The sequence below is a fragment of the Mesoplodon densirostris genome, chromosome 8, assembly GCF_025265405.1.
Source record: "Mesoplodon densirostris isolate mMesDen1 chromosome 8, mMesDen1 primary haplotype, whole genome shotgun sequence".
Classification (NCBI taxonomy): Eukaryota; Metazoa; Chordata; class Mammalia; order Artiodactyla; family Ziphiidae; genus Mesoplodon; species Mesoplodon densirostris.
In genome coordinates, this window is record NC_082668.1 from 69,066,282 (window position 1) to 69,087,764 (window position 21,483).

Sequence of the window (21,483 nt, forward strand, 5' to 3'; positions counted from 1 at the left end):
ATTCTCTTTTGTGAAATATATGTAAATAACACATGTATAAAATTATATTTAGGTATATACCCTAGTAAATGTGATTTATTGATTTGTACTTTGAAATTAAGTATTACCAAGATTGTTAACCCCCCATATTATCTTTATACCTTATGGGTGATTTAAATTAGCTTCAAAGGTAATTTTGACTACTGGATATTTTTTCCTTACAGACCGACTTTAAGACTTAATCGTCTCATCAGATATAACTATCACTAGTTATATCTAAACTAATCAGGTGGGTATTTATGACAGGCATTGATAATTATATATAACTGTGTGATAATAGAAAATCATTTGAGCTCAGAATCAGAAGATCTAGGTACACATCTGGACTCTGCCAGTCCCTGGAGGTGGGATTTTATCCAACAACATCACCTCTCTGAACCTCAGTTTCTTAATTTCTTAAACAGAGATAATAATACCCACATACCAGAGTGTTTGCAAAGGTTAAATAAGTTATGAGAATGCAATCTGTAAACTGTAAATCACTGTAGAAATATAAGCTGTGATTGCTTGCCTTCATTACAGTGGCTTTATGGAGCTCATATGGAAACCAGGTTACCCTGAGCCTATAAAGTTTGTTTCATTTGCAGTCCATCCTGTACTTTTGTAATAAGGATAAACTCTCAGAGAGGAGTCTATGAAGAATGATTGTTAGGGGATGGTAGTGATATACATTATCTAGTGTTTATATTTGACAGTTTAACTGCTGAGACCGAAGTTTTAGAATCCTTTGCTCTTTCAAACACAGCATACAATATTTAGTTCTTAGCAATTTGGAAAAGCAATAAAGGAATCCTAATTTTAGTTCTGGAGTCAGCTGAGCAGGCATTTCCTTCCCTATTTGGATAAAATTACTACATACCTTTAGTGGACTATGCCAAACTCTAAGAAGTGAGGTTTATCCTTAGTTGATGTCTCTCTCTTTTTTTTTTTTTTTGGCCTCATTGGGTCTTCGTTGTTATGTGTGGGCTTCCTCTAGTTGAGGTGAGCAGGGGCTACTCTTCGTTGCGGTGTGTGGGCTTCTCATTGAGGTGGCTTCTCGTTGCAGAACACAGGCTCTTGGTGCATGGGCTTCAGTAGTTGTGGCATGCAGGCTAAGTAGTTGTGACTCATGGGCTGTAGTGTGCAGGATCAGTAACTGTGACGCACGGGCTTAGTTGCTCTGCAGCACATGGGATCTTCCCAGACAAGGGCTCGAACCCGTGTCCCCTGCATTGGCAGGCAGATTCTTAACCACTGCACCACCAAGGATGTCCCAATGGCTCTATTTTAAGTCACAAGAAATGTGTTCCCCACCTAAGTCTCCAATACAGCTTTTCCCTTCCTTCTCCAGACTCAAATGTAACAGAAACTACTCTAAGTGGAACATGCTTTGTCGTTACCAGAGCAGGGTAAATGTTAAACTAAAATTTTAGTTCCTGGAAGCCCAGTAAAAGGTTAGCACGTAAACTTGTAGTTCCACTCAGCTCCTTTTAACCCCTTTCTTAACTGTCTTCTTAACTTTCCATGTATGGTTCAAAAAACAAAGCAGTATGAAAAAGTATTCACTGAGAATCTTACTTTGAGTCCTGTTCCCATCTGCTCCCACCATCACCCCCTTCTGGTCAAAGCTATTACTGGTTTCTTATGTATCCTGGTATCTGTTTATACACACAAACACAACAACATAGACAGAAAGATTCTTACCTTTCTTACACAAATCATAGCATACTACGTATACTGTTTTGTGCTTTGCTTTTTTTACTGAACAGTTTATCTTGGAGTTTTATTTTGTTTTCGTTTTTGTTTTCTTATCAGTACATGGAGAGCTTCTTCATTCTTTTTTAGAATACCATTCATGGTATTCTATTGGAAGTGCTTGCCATAGTTCATTTAGTTAGCCCTTCATAGAGGAACATTTGAGTTGTATTCAGTCTTTTGCTGATATAACCATTGCTACAGTTTTTAAAAATGTGAATATTATTATTTTGTACATGTGTAGGGTATCTATAGGATAAATTTCCAAAGTAGGATTTACAGGGTGAAAGAATAAGTGCATTCTTTTAAAAATAAGTTTATTGTTTCAACCACCACAAAAAAACAGAGTAGAGGCATCAGGGATGGAGCCTGTTGGAGTTGTGCAGACAGCCTGGATTTGGTCCAGGCTTCTTTACTCCCTGGCCATGTGGGTTTGGGCAAGTCATTTCCCCTCTCACGGAGCCTTGGTGTACTCCTCGGCAAAAATTGGAGACCAGGCTGTCTTAATTGGGTGATTATGAAATTAGATGAGATAATGGATGAGAATTGTCAGCATTGCCCACCTTTAAGGTCCTATGATTATCAACCTGAAAATGTCTACAACCCTGATGCCCACGTGCTATACTCACTTGCTTTGTTTTCTTATTATCATACAGTGAAACTGACTTTTTTCTTTCTGATGTCCCATACTATAAATTTTTAACACATATGTAGATTTGTGTCACAACCACCATAATCAGGATACAAAATAGTAAGTACATTTTTATTTTATTAAATAAAATAAAATGGCTAGTTGCTCTCCACAATGAAGCTTTTACACCTTCACTGGACTCCCCCCAACAATATATGAATGAGTTTTTCTCATAGCTTTGACAAAAGATAGAGTTGATTGTTTGCTGTGACTGTTGTTATAGCATTCTCCTGGCAGAGACATAAGCAGTGGACTAAGGCTGCAGCAGCTGTCTGGTCCTTCTTCTCTTGATTAAAGTTGCTTCAGCCCGGGCCTCCCTGGTGGCGCAAGTGGTTGAGAGTCCGCCTGCCGATGCAGGGGATACGGGTTCGTGCCCCGGTCTGGGAGGATCCCATATGCCGCGGAGCGGCTGGGCCCATGAGCCATGGCCGCTGAGCCTGCGCGTCCGGAGCCTGCGCTCCGCAACGGGGGAGGCCACAACAGTGAGAGGCCCGCATACCGCAAAAAAAAAAAAAAAAAAAAAAAGTTGCTTCAGCCCAAAATCTGAAGCTTAAAAAGAAAAATAAATACTAAATGGAGGCCTCACATTTTAATCACATTTGAGAGTAGCTACTTTTCCCATCTGCTCTTGAAACAAATAGACAGCTCAGTTTTCAGCACTCTGTCTTTCTGAATAACTAAGAGAAACCTAAAGGAAAGCAGAAAAAGTAGTCTGGATTGCAGTTGTGTATCTTTGAGATGATAACGGTTCTTCAGTAAATATTGCCAAGCTCAGATGCACATATATCTTCTCTTTTCTCTTCTGCCTCTTATCCAGTGTCAAAACATTTAGAAATGGATAAAATGATATTACAATTTTATATTTTCATTTGTAAATTTACTTTAAAAAAAGAATGGTATTAATAGGATTGACATGAGAAAATTGGACTAAAGTGTTTGAAACATTTTCTTTCTGCACTAAAAATGTAAATCAGCCATAGATAACCAAAATAACATTCCTTTATACTTGGTTTGCAAACGACTGTCCTACAGGCCAGATTCAGCCAGCAGGCTTGTATCATCTGTATCACATAATCTTTCAAAATGGGGAGATTTTGCATTAAAATCCAAATCTCTGGTTTCTCTTGAATAATCAGACTATCTGGCCACAGTTACACAAATTATTGCACTGCCACTGTTGATTGGGGCATGCACTCTAATTCACTACATTTCTGTATATGACTACTTCCCTTATTTTTTTCCTACATCCTCTTCAGGATACTATATAATTTAGTTAAAATTTTAACAAGTTTTAATATCAGCAAACACTTGTTTTTATTACCAGTATTTTTAGGTTTCCATAGAGTATTTAGCAGTAATATTTCAGCAAAAAAATGTAGTTATCATGATTAAACTATTTGTGCTTACAAACATGAAATCTGACATTTGGTTTAGTAGTTGGACTACTTACCATAGAAATTTCTTTTCTTCCTAATAAATGAACGTATTTTCTTAGCATCTTGGAAAACATTCATTGATTTTTATCACTTTCCAAATGATTTTTGCCTTTTTTCCACCTGATAAATTATTCCATATCCATATCATTTGACTTCTAAAGATACATATTGTAACTTTAAAATACTTTAGTTGCTGAGAAATGATACAGCAAAGTTATGATCAGAATTACGATCATATTTCTTCTGCATTTCGATCCCTGAGCTGATGAGCTGACTTACCATATAACTTCTCATTGATTTTAATCTTCCAGAATTTGCACACTTCTTTTCTATTGGGGTAAGCTTTAATCACTTGCTCACCTAACACCCTACACTCTTATTTTATTTTTTATTTTTTTTACATCTTTATTGGAGTGTAATTGCTTTACAATGGTGTGTTAGTTTCTGCTTTATAACAAAGTGAATCAGTTATACATATACATATATCCCCATATCACTTCCCTCTTGCATCTCCCTCCCTCCTACCCTCCCTATCCCACCCCTCTAGGTGGTCACAAAGCACGGAGCTGATCTCCCTGTGCTATGCGGCTGCTTCCCACTAGCTATCAGTTTTACATTTGGTAGTGTATATATGTCGATGCCACTCTCTCACTTTCTCCCAGCTTACCCTTCCCCCTCCCTGTGTCCTCAAGTCCATTCTCTATTAGGTCTGCATCTTTGTTCCCATCTTGCCCCTAGGTTCTTCATGACCATTTTTTTAAATTTTAGAATCCATATATATGTGTTAGCATACGGTATTTGTTTTACTCTTTCTGACTTACTTCACTCTGTATGACAGACTCTAGGTCCATCCACCTCACTACAAATAGTTCAATTTCGTTTCTTTTTATGGCTGAGTAATATTCCATTGTATATATGTGCCACATCTTCTTTATCCATTCATCTGTTGATGAACACTTAGGCTGCTTCCATGTCCTGGCTATTGTAAAAAGACCTGCAATGAACATTGTGGTACATGACTCTTTTTGAATTATGGTTTTCTCAGGGTATATGCCCAGTAGTGGGATTGCTGGGTCGTATGGTAGTTCTACTTTTAGTTTTTTAAGGAACCTCCATACTGTTCTCCATAGTGGCTGTATCAATTTACATTCCCACCAACAGTGCAAGAGGGTTCCCTTTTCTCCACAACCTCTCCGACATTTATTGTTTGTAGATTTTTTGATGCTGGCCATTCTGACCGGTGTGAGATGATATCTCATTGTAGTTTTGATTTGCATTTCTCTGATGATTAATGATGTGGAGCACCCTTTCATGTGTTTGTTGGCAATCTGTATATCTCATTTGTAGAAATGTCTATTTAGGTCTTTTGCCTATTTTTGGATTGGGTTGTTTGTTTTTTAGATATTGAGCTGCATGAGCTGCTTGTAAATTTTGGAGATTAATCCTTTGTCAGTTGCTTCATTTGCAAATATTTTCTCCCATTCTGAGGGTTCTCTTTTCATCTTGTTTATGGTTTCCTTTGCTGTGCAGAAGCTTTTAAGTTTCATTAGGTCCCATTTGTTTATTTTTCTTTTTATTTCCATTTCTCTAGGAGGTGGGTCAAAACGGCTCTTGCTGTGACTTATGTCCATAGAGTGTTCTGCCTATATTTTCCTCTAATAGTTTTATAGTGTCTGCCCTTACATTTAGGTCTTTAACCCATTTTGAGTTTCTTTTTGTGTATGGTGTTAGGGAGTGTTCTAATTTCATTCTTTTACATGTAGCTGTCCAGTTTTCCCAGCACCACTTATCGAAGAGGCTGTGTTTTCTCCATTGTACATTCTTGCCTTCTTTATCAAAGATAAGGTGTCCATATCTGCGTGGGTTTATCTCTGGGCTTTCTATCCTCTTCCATTGATCTATATTCCTGTTTTTGTGCCAGTACCATACTGTCTTCATTACTGTAGCTTTGTGGTATAGTCTGAAGTCAGGGAGCCTAATTCCTCAAGCTCCGTTTTTCTTTCTCAAGATTGCTTTGGCTATTTGGCGTCTTTTGTGTTTCCATACAAATTGTGAATTTTTTGTCCTAGTTCTGTGAAAACTGCCATTGGTAATTTGATAGGGATTGCATTGAATCTGTAGATTGCTTTGGGTAGTATAGTCATTTTCACAGTGTTGATTATTCCAATCCAATAACATGGTATATCTCTCCATCTATTTGTATCATTTTTAATTTCTTTCATCAGTATCTTATAATTTATAGCATACAGGTCTTTTGTCTCCTTAGTTAGGTTTATTCCTAGGTATTTTATTCTTTTTGTTACAATGGTAAATGGGAGTGTTTTCTTAATTACACTTTCAGATTTTTCATCATTAGTGTATAGGAATGCAAGGGATTTCTGTGCATTAATTTTGTATCCTGCTACTTTAACATATTCATTATTTGGCTCTAGTAGTTTTCTGGTAGCATCTTTAGAATTTTCTATGTATAGTATCATGTCATCTACAAACAGTGACAGCTTTACTTCTTCTTTTCTGATTTGGATTCCTTTTATTTCTTTTTCTTCTCTGATTGCTGTGGCTAAGACTTCCAAAACTATGTTGAATAATAGTGGTGAGAGTGGGCAACCTTGTCTTTTTCCTGCTCTTACTGGAAATGGTTTCACTTTTTCACCATTGAGGACAGTGTTGTCTGTGGGTTTGTCATATGTGGGCTTTATCATGTTGAGGTAAGTTCCCTCTACACCTACTTTCTGGAGGGTTTTTTTCATAAATGGGTGTTGAATTTTGTCTAAAGCTTTCTCTGCATCTGTTGAGATGATCATATGTTTTTTCTCCTTCAATTTGTTAATATGGTGTATCACATTGATTGATTTGCATATATTGAAGAATCCTTGCATTCCTGGGATAAACCCCACTTGATCATGGTGTATGATCCTTTTAATGTGCTGTTGGATTCGGTTTGCTAGTTTTTTGTTGAGGATTTTTGCATGTATGTTCATCAGTGATATTGGCCTGTAGTTTTCTTTCTTTCTGACATCTTCGTCTGGTTTTAGTATCAGGGTGATGGTGGCCTCGTAGAATGAGTTTGGGAGTGTTCCTCCCTCTGCTATATTTTGGAAGAGTTTGAGAAGGATAGGTGTTAGCTCTTCTGTAAATGCTTGATAGAATTCGCCTGTGAAGCCATCTGGTCCTGGGCTTTAGTTTAGTGGAAAAAAAATTTTTTTTTTCTTTTTGCGGTATGTGGGCCTCTCACTGCCGTGGCCTCTCCCGTTGCGGAGCACAGGCTCCGGATGCGCAGGCCCAGCGGCCATGGCTCACGGGCCCAGCCACTCCGCAGCATATGGGATCCTCCCAGACCGGGGCACGAACCCGTATCCCCTGCATCGGCAGGCGGACTCTTAACCACTTGCGCCACCAGGGAGGCCCAGTGGAAAATTTTTAATCTGAGTTTCAATTTCAGTGCTTGTGATTGGTTTGTTCATATTTTCTATTTCTTCCTGGTACAGTCTCGGAATGTTGTGCATTTCTAAGAATTTGTCCATTTCTTCCAGGTTTTCCATTTTATTGGCATACAGTTGCTTATAGTAGTCTCTTTTGATGCTTTGTATTTCTGTGGTGTCAGTTGTAACTTCTCCTTTTTCATTTCTAATTTTATTGATTGGAGTCCTCTCCCTTTTTTTGCTGATGAGTCTGCCATAAGGTTTATCAATATTGTTTATCTTCTCAAAGAACCAGCTTTTAGTTTTATTGATCTTTGCTATTGTTTTCTTAATTTCTTTTTCATTTATTTCTGATCTCATCTTTATTATTTCTTTCCTTCTAACTTTGGGTTTTGTTTGTTCTTCTTTCTCTAGTTGCTTTAGGTGTAAGTTTAGGTTGTTTATTTGAGGTGTTTCTTGTTTCTTAAGGTAGGATTGTATTTCTATAAACTTCCCTCTTAGAACTGCTTTTGCTGCATCCCATAGGTTTTGGGTCATTGTGTTTTCATTTTTATTTGTTTCTAGGTAGTTATTGATTTCCTCTTTGATTTCTTCAGTGACCTCTTGGTTATTAGGTAGTGTATTGTTGGGTTTTTTTTTGCGGTACGCAGGCCTCTCACTGTTGTGGCCTCTCCCATTGCAAAGCACAGACTCCGGACGCACAGGCTCACCAGCCATGGCTCACGGGCCCAGCCACTCCGCGGCATGTTGGATCTTCCCAGACCGGGGCATGAACCCATGTCCCCTGCATCGGCAGGCAGATTCTTAACCACTGCACCACCAGGGAAGCTCAGTAGTGTATTGTTTAGCCTCCACGAGTTTGTGGGTTTTTTTCACAGATTTTTTCCTGTAGTTGATATCTAGTCTCATAGCGTTGTGGTCAGAAAAGATACTTAATACGATTTCAATTTTCTTAAATTTACCAAGGCTTGATTTGTGACCCAAGATATGATGTATCCTGGAGAATGTTCCATGAGCACTAGAGAAGAAAGTGTATTCTGTTGTTTTTGAATGGAATGTCCTATAAATATCAATTAAGTCCATCTTGTTTAATGTGTCATTTGAAGCTTGTGTTTCCTTATTTATTTTCATTTTGGATATCTGTCCATTGGTGAAAGTGGGGTGTTAAAGTCCCCTACTATGATTGTGTTACTGTCGATTTCCCCTTTTATGGCTGTTAGCATTTCCCTTATGTATTGAGCTGCTCCTATGTTGGGTGCATAAATATTTACAATTGTTATATCTTCTTCTTGGATTGATCCCTTGATCATTAGGTACTGTCTTTTGTCTCTTGTAATAGTCTTTGTTTTAAAGTGTATTTTGTCTGATATGAGAATTCCTACTCCAACTTACTTTTGATTTCCATTTGCATGGAATATCTTTTTACATCCCTTCACTTTCAGTCTGTATGTGTCCCTAGGTCTGAAGTGGGTCTCTTGTAGACAGCATATATATGGATCTTGTTTTTCTATCCATTCAGCCCCCCTATGTCTTTTGGTTGGAGCATTTAATCCATTTACATTTAAGGTAATTATCGGTACGTATGTTCCTATTACCATTTTCTTAATGGTTTTGCATTTGTTATTGTAGATCTTTTCGTTCCCTCGTGTTTCCTGCCTAGAGAAGTTCCTTTATCATTTGTTGTAAAGCTGGTTTGGTGGTGCTGAATTCTCTTGGCTTTTCCTTGTCTGTAAAGCTTTTGATTTTTCTATCAAATTTGAATGAGACCCTTGCCGGCTAGAGTAATCTTGGTTGTAGGTTCTTCCCTTTCATCACTTTAAGTATAGTAATCTTGGTTGTAGATTCTTCCCTTTCATCACTTTAAGTATATCATGCCATTCCCTTCTGCCTTGCAGAGTTTCTGCTGAAAGAGCAGCTGTTAACTTTATGGGGATTCCCTTGTATGTTATTTGTTGTTTTTCCCTTGTTGCTTTTAATATGTTTTCTTTGTATTTAATTTTTGATAGTTTGATTAATATGTGTCATGGCATGTTTCTCCTTGGATTTATCCTGTATGGGACTCTCTGTGTTTCCTGGACTTGATTAACTATTTCCTTTCCCATATTAGGGAAGTATTCAACTATAATCTCTTCAAATGTTTTCTCAGTCCCTTTCTTTATCTCTTCTTCTTCTGGGACCCCTATAATTCGAATGTTGGTGCGTTTAATGTTGTCCCAGAGGTCTCTGAGGCTGTCCTCAATTCTTTTCATTCTTTTTTCTTTATTCTGCTCTGCAGTAGTTATTTCCACTATTTTATCTTCCAGGTCACTTATCCATTCTTCTGCCTCAGTTATTCTGCTATTGATCCCTTCTAGAGAATTTTTAATTTCATTTATTGTGTTGTTCATCACTGTTTGTTTGCTCTTTAGTTCTTCTAGGTCCTTGTTAAACATTTCTTGCATTTTCTCCGTTCTATTTCCAAGATTTTGGATCATCTTTACTATCATTATTCTGAATTCTTTTTCAGGTAGACTGCCTATTTCCTCTTCATTTTTTAGGTCTGGTGGGTTTTTACCTTGCTCCTGCATCTGCTGTGTGTTTCTCTGTCTTCTCATTTTGCTTAACTTACTGTTTTGAGGGTCTCCTTTTTGCAGGCTACAGGTTTGTGGTTCCCGCTGTTTTTGGTGTCTGCCCCCTGTGGCTAAGGTTGGTTCAGTGGGTTGTGTAGGCTTCCTGGTGGAGGGCACTAGTGCCTGTGTTCTGGTGGATGGGGCTGGATCTTGTCTTTCTGGTGGGCAGGTCCACGTCTGGTGGTGTGTTTTGGGGTGTCTGTGACCTTATTATGATTTTAGGCAGCCTCTTTGCTAATGGGTGGGGCTTTGTTCCCCTCTTGCTAGTTGTTTGGCATAGGGTGCCCAGCACTGTAGCTTGCTGGTCGTTAAGTGGAGCTGGGTCTTGGCATTGAGATGGAGATCTCTGGGAGGTTTTTACCATTTGATATTACATGGAGTTGGGAGGTCTCTTGTGGACAAGTGTCCTGAACTTGGCTCTCCCACCTCAGAGGCACAGCCCTTACACCTGGCTGGAGCACCAAGAGCCTGTCATCCCCACAGCTCAGAATACAAGGCAGAAAAAAAGAGAGAAAGAAGGAAGATAAAATTAAATAAGATAAAATAGTTATTAAAATAAAAAATAATTGTTAAAAAAAATGTTTTAAGTAATAAAAAGAAAAAAGATAGAAAGAAAAAAGCGATCAACCAAACCAAAAAACAAATCCACCAATGATAACAAGCACTAAAAAGTATACTAACAAAAAACAAACAAACAAAAAAAACGGACAGACCATAGGACAAATGGTAAAAGCAAAGCTATACAGACATAATCACACACAGAAGCATACACATACACACTCACAAAAAGAGAAAAAGGGAAAAATATATATATATCGTTGCTCACAAAGTCCACCTCCTCGATTTGGGATGATTCATTGTCTATTCAGGTATTCCACAGATGCAGGGTACATCAAGTTGATTGTGGAGATTTAATCCCCTGCTCCTGAAGCTGCTGGGAGAGATTTCCCTTTCTCTTCTTTGTTCGCACAGCTTCTGGGGTTCAGCTTTGGATTTGGCCCCGCCTGTGCATGTAGGTCACCTGAGGGTGTCTGTTCTCCGCTCAGACAGGACGGGGTTAAAGGAGCAGCTGATTAGGGGGCTCTGGCTCACTCAGGCCGGGGGGAGGGAGGGTTACGGATGCGGGGAGAGCCTGTGGCAGCAGAGGCCAGCATAACGTTGCATCAGCGTGAGGCACACCATGCATTCTCCCAGGGAAGTTGTCCCTGGATCATGGGACCCTGGCAGTGACGGGCTGCACAGGCTCCCGGGAGGGGAGGTGTGGATAGTGACCTTTGTTGCACACAGACTTCTTGGTGGTGGCAGCAGCAGCCTTAGCTTCTCATACCCGTTTCTAGGGTCCGCGCTGATACCCGTGGCTCGCGCCCATCTCTGGAGCTCCTTTAAGCAGCGCTCTTAATCCCCTCTCCTTGCGCACCGGGAAACAAAGAGGCAATAAAAAGTCTTTTGCCTCTTCAGCAGCTCCAGCCTTTTTCCCAGACTCCCTCCCGGCTAGCTGTGGTCCACTAGCCCCTTCAGGCTGTGTTCACACAGCCAACCCCAGTCCTCTCCCTGGGGTGTGACCTTCAAGCCTGAGCCTCAGCTCCCAACCCCCACCCGCTCCGCCGGGTGAGCAGACAAGCCTCTTGGGCTGGTGAGTGCTGGTCGGTACCGATCCTCTGTGCGGCAGTCTCTCCACTTTGCCCTCTCCACCCCGATTGCTGTGCTCTCTTCTACTACTCCGAAGCTTTCCCCCTCCACCACGCGCAGTCTCCGCCCACGAAGGGGCTTCTAGTGTGTAGAAACCTTTCCTCCTTCACACCTCCCTCCCATTGGTGCAGGTCCCGTCCCTATTCTTTTGTCTGTTTTTTCTTTTTTTTTTTTTTTTTTTGCCCTATCCAGGTACGTGGGGGGTTTCTTGCCTTTTGGGAGGTCTGAGGTCTTCTGCCAGCGTTCAGTAGGTGCTCTGTAGGAGTTGTTCCACATGTAGATGTATTTCTGATGTATTTGTGCAGAAGAAGGTGATCTCCATGCCTTACTCTTCTGCCATCTTGAAGCTCCTCCTCCTCGCACTCTTAAAATGGCTCATTTTTAAATGGTATAAGCAAAGATTGAAGATGATGGACATTGCTTTCTTTGCACTGTACCAGAACTGTGGAATGCTTTGTTTATTAGCACACTTAATTAAGGTTCACATCTCTGTTAAAAAGAAATTCACTTAAATCTGGTTTTATTCATTTTTAAAAATCAAAATTATTTTCATGACTTGTATTATTATTGTTATCTAAGAATAATTGGTACCAGGATGAGAAATTTAAATGAAATAGGAACTAAAGATTTATGGTAGCAGGCTTTCCTGGTGGCGTAGTGGTTGAGAGTCTGCCTGCTGATGCAGGGGACACGGGTTCGTGCCCCAGTCCGGGAAGATCCCACATGCTGCAGAGTGGCTGGTCCCGTGAGCCATGGCCCCTGAGCCTGCGTGTCTGGAGCCTTTGCTCCACAACGGGAGAGGCCACAATATTGAGAGGTCCGTGTACAAAAAAAAAAAAGATTTATGGTAAATAGTACGGGCATAGGAGTGAAGAGGGAAGGTTTAGTAAGACTTTATTATGAAAAATATTAAACCAAAGGCTATTTAAAGACAGGTTATAATTTTAACTGTGGGAATAACAAAAATCAACAAAGAGTGAATAACATTTTTTTCTGATGTCTAACACAGTTGATAACACAATATGACATTCTGTCCTTAACGTTTAACTTCCTAGCATGCTTTTTAAAAGATTCCTTTCTTACAAAAATATTCAGAGCGTTTTTTCAATTTTCCCAATACCCTCTCCAATCCTTTGATATTCAAATTATTCTCCTTTGTAGCACCCATTGAATCATCATCCATTTTCTCTATTTCATTTTAACTGGTATAACTGGCTTTATGTATGATCTGAGTAGTATTTAAATATCACTTTCATTAACCTCATGAAATTCTGCATTTTTTCCAGTATTGACTTGGAGTCAATTTGGATTACATTATTTGTAGCCATAAATAGCATCCCAAAAAACATATACATTTACATCATCCAGTGATTAAGGAAAGATTGACCAGCAGAACTTTGGTCATGACGGGTAAGGACAGGCTCTTTAGTGTTGAGCTGGGAAGAATATTTGAGTAGGGAACAATTAGTGAGTGATGCATACATTAGTCAGTATTTTATGGTGTGAGAACTTTTGCTTGCGTGATGAATATTCAGATAATGGGAACTCTGTTGGGTCTTTAGTCTTCTGGATATGGAACTGTGCCTTTCTGGGTGGCAGATTCTGAAGTTTTTCGAGTTTAATGTAAAAGCTTCCTATCTGACATAAACTTATCAACTATGTATTTCTTTAAGTACCATAAAAATGTGTGTGTGTGTGTGTGTAACCTTTAGACTTTGAGAAAAGTGAACTGATTTCTTCAAAGTAATAAGATGGAAATTCATTCATAGCATTGGTTAAACTAGGCTGCCAGTGTTGATACTGATATTCATTTAGCATGAATAATATTCTACCAGCCAAGAAAGATAATTTTCTATGTAATAGATATTAGACAAAAGAGCATAGCACCAGGTGACTCACTACTGCATTACAGTAGATGCTCCAAGGACAAATCCATACCAAGGAAAAGAAAGCCCTGATGACAGAACTAGATGAACCACACGTGCAGTTAACCACTCACTGCAAGGATGAATTTAGTTAATCTGTCACAACCTAATTTGTTAGAAGTGAGTCTTAAAGTAGAAATTTAAAAAATGAAATAACAGTAGTCTAGAAACGGGGGATATAATGGCCATATGTTATAAAACTCTAATTAAACAGAACTTTAAAAATTCTGACATTTATTGTTCAAAGACTTTTGAATAATGTTAAGACGAAGACTTTTCTAGGTTTCCTATATATGTAGTAAGTTCTTTGATTAGCAAATAAATCTCATTCTAACCTTAAGTGATTTCTCTTTCCTGTGAACTTCTAGAAGTTTCTTTCTCCATATTGCTCCTTTGACAGATAATTTTATGCCAACCATGAACAACTCTTCTGCTATTTTCTGAAACTTATTTAAATCTTACATTGTTACTGAACTGTTTTTGTGCTTATACCTTTCCAACCAAACTCTAAGCTTCTTATAATCCATCATACTCTCCAATTTCTATTATTACACCTTGTTAATGGTAGACACAGCCAAAATATTTATTTGATTTGGCTGATACAAACCCATTCCTTTCCAGAATAAGAAAAATTAACTTGATTCCTATTTAATGTATGGGTACAATACTTTCACGAAACTACAAAAAGCCTTTATAGCAAATTTTAACCAATACCCCATTACTAAACTTGTAATGAATTCTTCTAATATGCATTGTGAGTACAATTGCAGATTCATGCCCTAAAGACTTTCTAAGAGGATAGCATTTATGAGGGTGAGATGACGTGTTCGTGAAGGTGTTCAGAAACAAGTATTTTCTGACACTGCTGGTGGATGTAAATTGGTACAACTCTTGGAAAGCAATTAAGATATATATGTATACCAGAAGCCAAAAGATATTATTATCCCTTGACCCAATTTCTAAAAATCTATTCTAGAGAAGTATAGAAAAAGCATTATTCTAAGGAAACTGCAATATTATTTATAATAATCAACTTTGGGAAAAACCTAAATAATAAGAGTGAATGGTAATAGGCACATTACAGTACAATAATATGATGTTATTATAAATAATGTTTGCAAGGAATTTGAAACATTGACTTTTTTGTTAAAAAATGTGTAAAATTTAGGTATCCTATTATCACTGCTTTACAAAAGAAATGCATAGGGAAAAATGTCTGGAAGAAGCTATGCAAAAAAAACTAACTATTTAACAGTGATTTGTCTTTGAGTGGTAGAACTGTTTCTTTCTTACACTTATTTGTATTCTCTAATAATCCTATAAAAATCATGTATTATTTTTAGAATGCAAAAACAAGCTGCCTTTTTTTTTTTTTTTGGCGGTACTTGGGCCTCTCACTGTTGTGGCCTCTCCCGTTGTGGAGCACAGGCTCCGGACGCACAGGCTCAGCGGCCATGGCTAACGGGCTTAGTTGCTCCGCAGCATGTGGGATCTTCCCGGACCGGGGCACGAACCCATGTCCCCTGCATCAGCAGGCAGACCCTCAACCACTACGCCACCAGGGAAGCCCTGCCTTTTTTTTTTTTTAATCTATGAAGCAAAACTTAAATCATATCTCTTTGGGGAAAGACATACTTATAAAAAATGAGAACCTGGGCTTCCCTGGTGGCGCAGTGGTTGAGAGCCCGCCTGCCGATGCAGGAGACGTGGGTCCGTGCCCCAGTCCGGGAAGATCCCACATGCCGCAGAGCAACTAGGCCCGTGAGCCATGGCCGCTGAACCTGTGTGTCCGGAGCCTGTGCTCCGCAATGGGAGAGGCCACAACAGTGAGAGGCCCAAGTACCGCCAAAAAAAAAAAAAAAAAAATGAGTACCCTGTGTTTTAATAGTTTTTAGGAACTTCAAAATAAAAAAGGAAAACTAGAACTACTTTAAAACACTGAGGACCTGATCAAATTCACAGTCATTCCGCCATGACTGTTCCTCCTTCCAAGAGGCCTCAATGCAACTCATCAGACTCCTTTTCTCATCTGGCCTTTTCTCTCTCATATATTTATATTTATAATTTTATTTAATTTTTATTTTTATTTATATTTGTGTACATTCATTTATATATATCTTATATGTATATAAATTTTTATTGGAGTATAGTTGATTTACAATGTTGTGTTAGTTTCTGCTGTACAGCAAAGTGAATCATTTATACATATAGATCATTACAGAGTATTGAGTAGAGTTCCCTGTCCTATACAGTGGGTACTTACAGGCCTTCTTTTGACTTACCAGAGAGTAAGCCAAATGCCTGCCCCTTTCAATGTGGCAACTTCCAGACTCCTGCCCTTACTACCCATTATTTACTCTTCATTTCCTTCTTATGAAACCAGATAGAATTGGCCCTTGTAGCTTTCATCTAATTATGTGTGCTGAGTCCAACCTCATGTTTTAAGAAACAGACTAGTGAACTACCGAAGGAAAGCCTTACCTCTATTTGAGATGGACTACTCTTAATCTTTCTCGTGTATTGTTTAATGTCACTGACATGGGTGGTTCAAATCGCAGACACAAAACTTCGTTTTCTGAAACTCAATTCATATCAGAGTTCTAGTTCAGGCATTGTTGTTTATAATTTGCACATACTAGTATAGTTGGGCCATTAACTTTTTAAAATATATGTAACAGCTTTATTGACCTGTAATTCATATATTATACAATCCACCCAATTAAATTATGTAATTCAGTGTTTTAGTATGTTATAGCTTTATTGACATATAATTCATATCTAATACAATCAACCCAATTAAATTATATAATTCAGTGTTTTTTAGTATATTCACACAGTTGTGCAACCTTCACTACAATGAATTTTAGAACATTTTCCTCACTCCAAGAAGAAATCTATACCCATTAGCAATAACTCCTCATTTCCCCCAAGTTGTGTTCCCCACTTTGGCACACCCTAGGCAACCAGTAATCTGCTTTTTGTCTCCATAGATTTTCCTATTCTGGAATTTCTTAAAAATGGAATCATACTATATGTGGTCTTTTGTGACTGGTTTCTTTCACTAGGCACAATATTTTTAATGTTCATTTTGTAGCATATATCATTAATTTGTTCCTTTTCATTACTGAGTAATATTCCATTTATGGATATACCCATTTTTATTTATCCAGTCATCAGTTGATGAACATTTAGGTAGTTTCTACTTTTTAGCTATTATGAATAATGCTGCTTTGATCCTTTATGTACAAGTGTTCGTGTGACCATATGTTCTTATTGCTCTTTGGTATATTACTGAGTCATATGGTATCTCTATTTTTAACATTTGAGGAACTATGAGGCTGTTTTCCAAAGTGGCTGCACCATTTTGTAGCCTACCAAGGGTGTATGAGGCTTTCACTTTCTTCATATCTTTGTCAGTGCTTGCTAGTATCTTTTTTTATTTTGTTATTACCATCCTAATGGATGTAAAGTGGTACCTGATTGTGGTGTTGTGTATTTCCCTAATGTCAAGTGATGTTGAGAATCTTTTCTTGTGCTTATTGACCATTTGTTTATTTTCTTAAAGAAATGTCTATTCAGATGCTTTACCTGCTTTCAAGTTGTCTTTATTATTGTTTTAAGAGTTCTTTATATATTCTAAATATAAATTCATTCTTGAGAAGCACAGAAGTTTTCATTTTGATCATGTACAATTTATTCTTTCTTTATCACTTGTGATTTTGATATCCTATCTAAGAAGACTGCCTAACCAAAGATCACAAAAATTTATTCCTATATTTTTTTCTAAGAGTTTTATACTTTTAGCTTGTACATTTAGGTCTAAGATCTATTTTGAGTTAATTTTTTTGTGTATGGTATAAGAAACATACCCAACTTCATTTATTTTTTTAATGTGAGTATCCAGTTGTCATAGCACCATTTCTTTTTTTAAATACTATAGTTTTGTGATGTTTGAAATAAGAAAGTATGAGTCCTCCAACTTTGTTCTTGTTTTTCTTTATTCTAGCTATTCTGGTTCCCTTGAATTTCCATATGAATTTTAAGTTCAGCTTATGAATTTCTATAAAGAAGCCAGCTGTAATTTTGATAGAGATTAATCTAGAGATCAATTTGGGGAATATTGGCATCCTAAAAATATTAAGTCTCATGTTCATCCATGAACATGAGATGTCTTTCCATTTATTTGTCTTCTTTAATTTTTTCAACAATGTCTTATACTTTTGAGAATGTAGGTTTACACTTCTTTTAATAAATGTATTTCTAAATATTTTATTCTTTTGATATGTAGATGGAATTTTTTCTTCCTTTCATTTTATATTGTTCATGGCCAGTATTGGGAAATATGGCTGATTTTTGTATATTGATCTTGCATCCTGCAACCTTGCTGAACTTGTTTATTAATTTCTATTGTTCCTTAGGGAATTTATTTTGATTTTCTTTATAAAAGATCATATCTTCTGAAACACAAATAGTTTTACTTTTTACCAATACAGATGCCTTTTATTACATTTACTTGCCTAGTTTCCTTGGCAAGAAACTCTAGTACAATGTTGAGTAAAAGTAGTGAGAGTGGACATCCTTTGTCTTCTTCCTGATCTAAGGGGAAAGGACTCATTCTTACTTCATTAGGTATGATGTAAGCTGTGGGTTTTTCATAGATGCCTTTTATTAGTTAAAGAAGTTCCCTTCTTATCCTAATTTATTGGATACTTTTATTATGAAGAGATGTTAGATTTTGTCAAATTCTTATTCTGCATCTATTGAGATGATTGCCTGATTTTTGTCTTTATTCTATTGATATGATGTATTACACTAATTAATTTTTGGATGTTCAACAAACCCTACATTCCTGAGATAAATTCCACCTAGTCATGGTGTATGATCCTTTTCATATGTTGCTGGATTTAGTTTGGTACTATTTAGTTGAGGATGTCTGTGTCTGTATTCATAAGAGATATTGTTCTATAGTTTTCTTTACTTGTGATGTCTTTGTCTAATTTTTGTATCAGGGTAATAATGGCTTCAGAATGAAAGGAGAAGTGCTCTCTTCTCCTGTTTTTTAGGAACAATTTGTGAAGAATTGGTATTGATTGTTCTTTAAATGTTTGAAAGAATTCACCAGCGAATCCATCTAGGCCTAGGCTTTTATATATGGGAAGGTTTTTTTTTTTAAGACTTTTTTAGAGCAGTTTTAGTTTCACAGAAAAATTGAGGGGAAGATACAGTGATTTCCCATAAAACCTCCTGTCCCTATACGTGTGTGAATCTTTCATTATCAACATCCCCCACCAGAGTGGTACACTTGTTATATTGATGAATCTACATTAACACATTGTGGGAAATTTTTATATTACTGATTCAATCACTTTACTTGTTACAGGTCTATTCAGATTTTATATTTCTTCTTCAGTCAGTTGTAGTAGTTTATATCTCAGGAATTGCCTATTTCACCTAAGTTATCTAATTTATTGATTTTGTATTCCCTTATATTCTTTTTTTTTCTACAAGTCAGTAATATCCTCTCTTTCATTTCTGATATTGGCAATTTGTGCCTTCTCTGTCTTTTTTTTTTTTTTTTGTCTTGATTAATCTAGCTAAAGGTTTGTCAATTTGGTTGATCTTTTCAAAGAACCAAATTTTGGTTTTATTTGTTCTTCTCTACTTTTTCTAGTCTCCATTTTATTTATTTCCACTATAATTTTTATTATTTCCTTCCTTCTACTTTCTTTCAGTTTAATTTCTCTTATTGGTGTCTTAAGGTGGAAAGTTAGGTTACTGATTTGAGATCTTTCTTCTTTTTTAATATAGGTGCTTATAATTTTCCTCTAAGCACTTTAGCTTCATGAAGCTTTAGCTTCATCCCATATGTTTTGGTACATTATATCTTGTTTTCATTCATCTTAAAATATTTTCTAATATCTCTTTTATTTCTTTCTTGATCCACTGATTATTGAAGAATGTGTTGTTTAATATCTACATATTTTTTAATTTCCCAAATTTCTTTCTGGTGCTGATTTTTTATTTCATTCTGTTGCGATTGGAGAACATACTTTGATTCAATCCTTTTAGATTTATTGAGGCTTTTTTTTTTATTCACAAGATATGGTCTAGCCAGGAGAATGTTCTGTGTCCAATTAGAAGAATGTGTATTCTGATATTCTTGAGTAGAATATTTTATGAATGTCTATTGAATCTAACTGATTGGTTTATAGTGTTATTCAAGTCTTTTGTTTCCTTGCTGACCTTGTGCCTAGTTGTTCCTTCCATTAATGAAAGTGGGATATTAAAGACTCCGACTATTATTGTTGAATTGTATATTTCTCCCTTCAGTTCTGTCAGTTTTGCCTCATGTAATTTGAGGCTCTGTTGTTAGATACATATGTGTTTATAATTATTATATCTTCCAATGGTTCTACTTTTTATCATAAAATGTCCTTTATCTTTCATAATAATTTTGTTTTAAAACCTATTTTATCCAGTTTCCTTCGGTTGCCATTTGCATGAGCTGTGTTTTTCCATTTAAAAAATTTCAACCTATTTGTGTCTTTGAATCTAAACTGTCTCACCTATAGCATATAGTTAGATTTTGTTTTTTTAATCCAATTTGACAGTCTCTGCTTTTTGATAGATTGTTTAATCCATTTGCATTTAATGTTATTAATACATTTAAATTTATGTCTGAAATTTCATTCTTTGTTTTCAGTATGTCTCACATCTTTTTTTGTTCCTCTATTCCTCCTTTACTGCTTTCTTTTCAATTAAGTGAATATTTTCTCATGTAATATTTTAGTTCCCTTAATGATTTTTCATTATATTTTAAAGTTATTTTCTGACTGATTTCTCTTGGACTTACCGTGTACACCTTAACTTATCAGATTCTACTTCAGATTTTACTAACTTAATTCCAATGAGATAATTTTATTTCTATATAGCCCTATTTCCTCTTCTGCCTTTTTGTGCTGTATAAGTGTTATGCACTTAAATGTATATGTGTTACAAACATAACAACACTTTGTATAATTTTATGTCTTTTAAGAAGCTAAGAGAAGAAAAGAAAACAAGTGTGTATTTATAGTTTGTTACATTAACCTTCTTATTTACCATTTCTTTTTCTCTTTGTTTGTTCTTGTGGATTTGAGTTACAATCTGGTGTCACTTCCTTACTGCAATACAGCTTTGCTCCCTCCCTCCTCCTTACTGAGCTGGTGGGCACAGATGAGGGAGTGAGTGGGTCATGATTCAAGTGCCAGTGACTCTCACTGTTCTTACCAAGAGGTACTAAATTGTCTTGTATAATGTTTCTTCATTTACTTTGTACCCTTAGGACAATTTCCATAAATTTTCAGTGACTTTGTTTTTATAATTTCTACCAGTTATGATTGTTTTACTGGTGAGCTCCTCATCCATTTCACAAGTGGATCTTGGTCATTAACTTTTGGATGGTATCCTATCAACCTCTCTGTTCTTCACAGAGGACCTTTATTACTGTGTGAGTTATAATTTATTAATATATTGGTATAGCTCTAGAAATCAACGTCATCATGCCATAAATCACTTTATACATTACATGTCAATGAATTAAAGCATCTCCAAATATCAATAATACATGTGTAGACTTATGGCCAACAGTGTGAATAGATACTCAACCTAACTAAAATCACCTGTTTATGTAGATGACACTTTGTAAGTCATATACAAGGAAAGGAAATAAGCAATTCTGGGTCACAGCCAATCTTAGTTTTTGTCATGTTATTGTCTTCATCCATACGCAATGTAACAAAGCCAAAGGGGAAACTTTCTGCTTTCTCTGAGAGAAGATGATTCCCTAGTTAACCCAGGCTGTGCCAGCCAGGATGGGACAGGCCCTCCTTCCTTCTCCAGCAGCCATTCTCTTCCCAGAGCCTCCCTGGCAAAAGGTGATCTTTGCTCTGTACTCTG

At 36.9% G+C, this 21,483-nt stretch overlaps 1 protein-coding gene across 5 annotated transcripts in view; it reads left to right on the forward strand.

The window, feature by feature from the left end:
* The first annotated feature begins 203 nt into the window (after positions 1 to 203).
* MBD5 (methyl-CpG binding domain protein 5) overlaps positions 204 to 21,483 on the forward strand; it is a 187,339-nt gene continuing 166,059 nt past the window's right edge. For all 5 annotated transcript variants that reach the window (XM_060106166.1, XM_060106167.1, XM_060106168.1 and 2 more), the window contains exon 1: positions 204 to 268. The gene's annotated coding sequence lies outside the window, so the exon portion shown is untranslated. The remainder of the gene's footprint in view (positions 269 to 21,483) is intronic.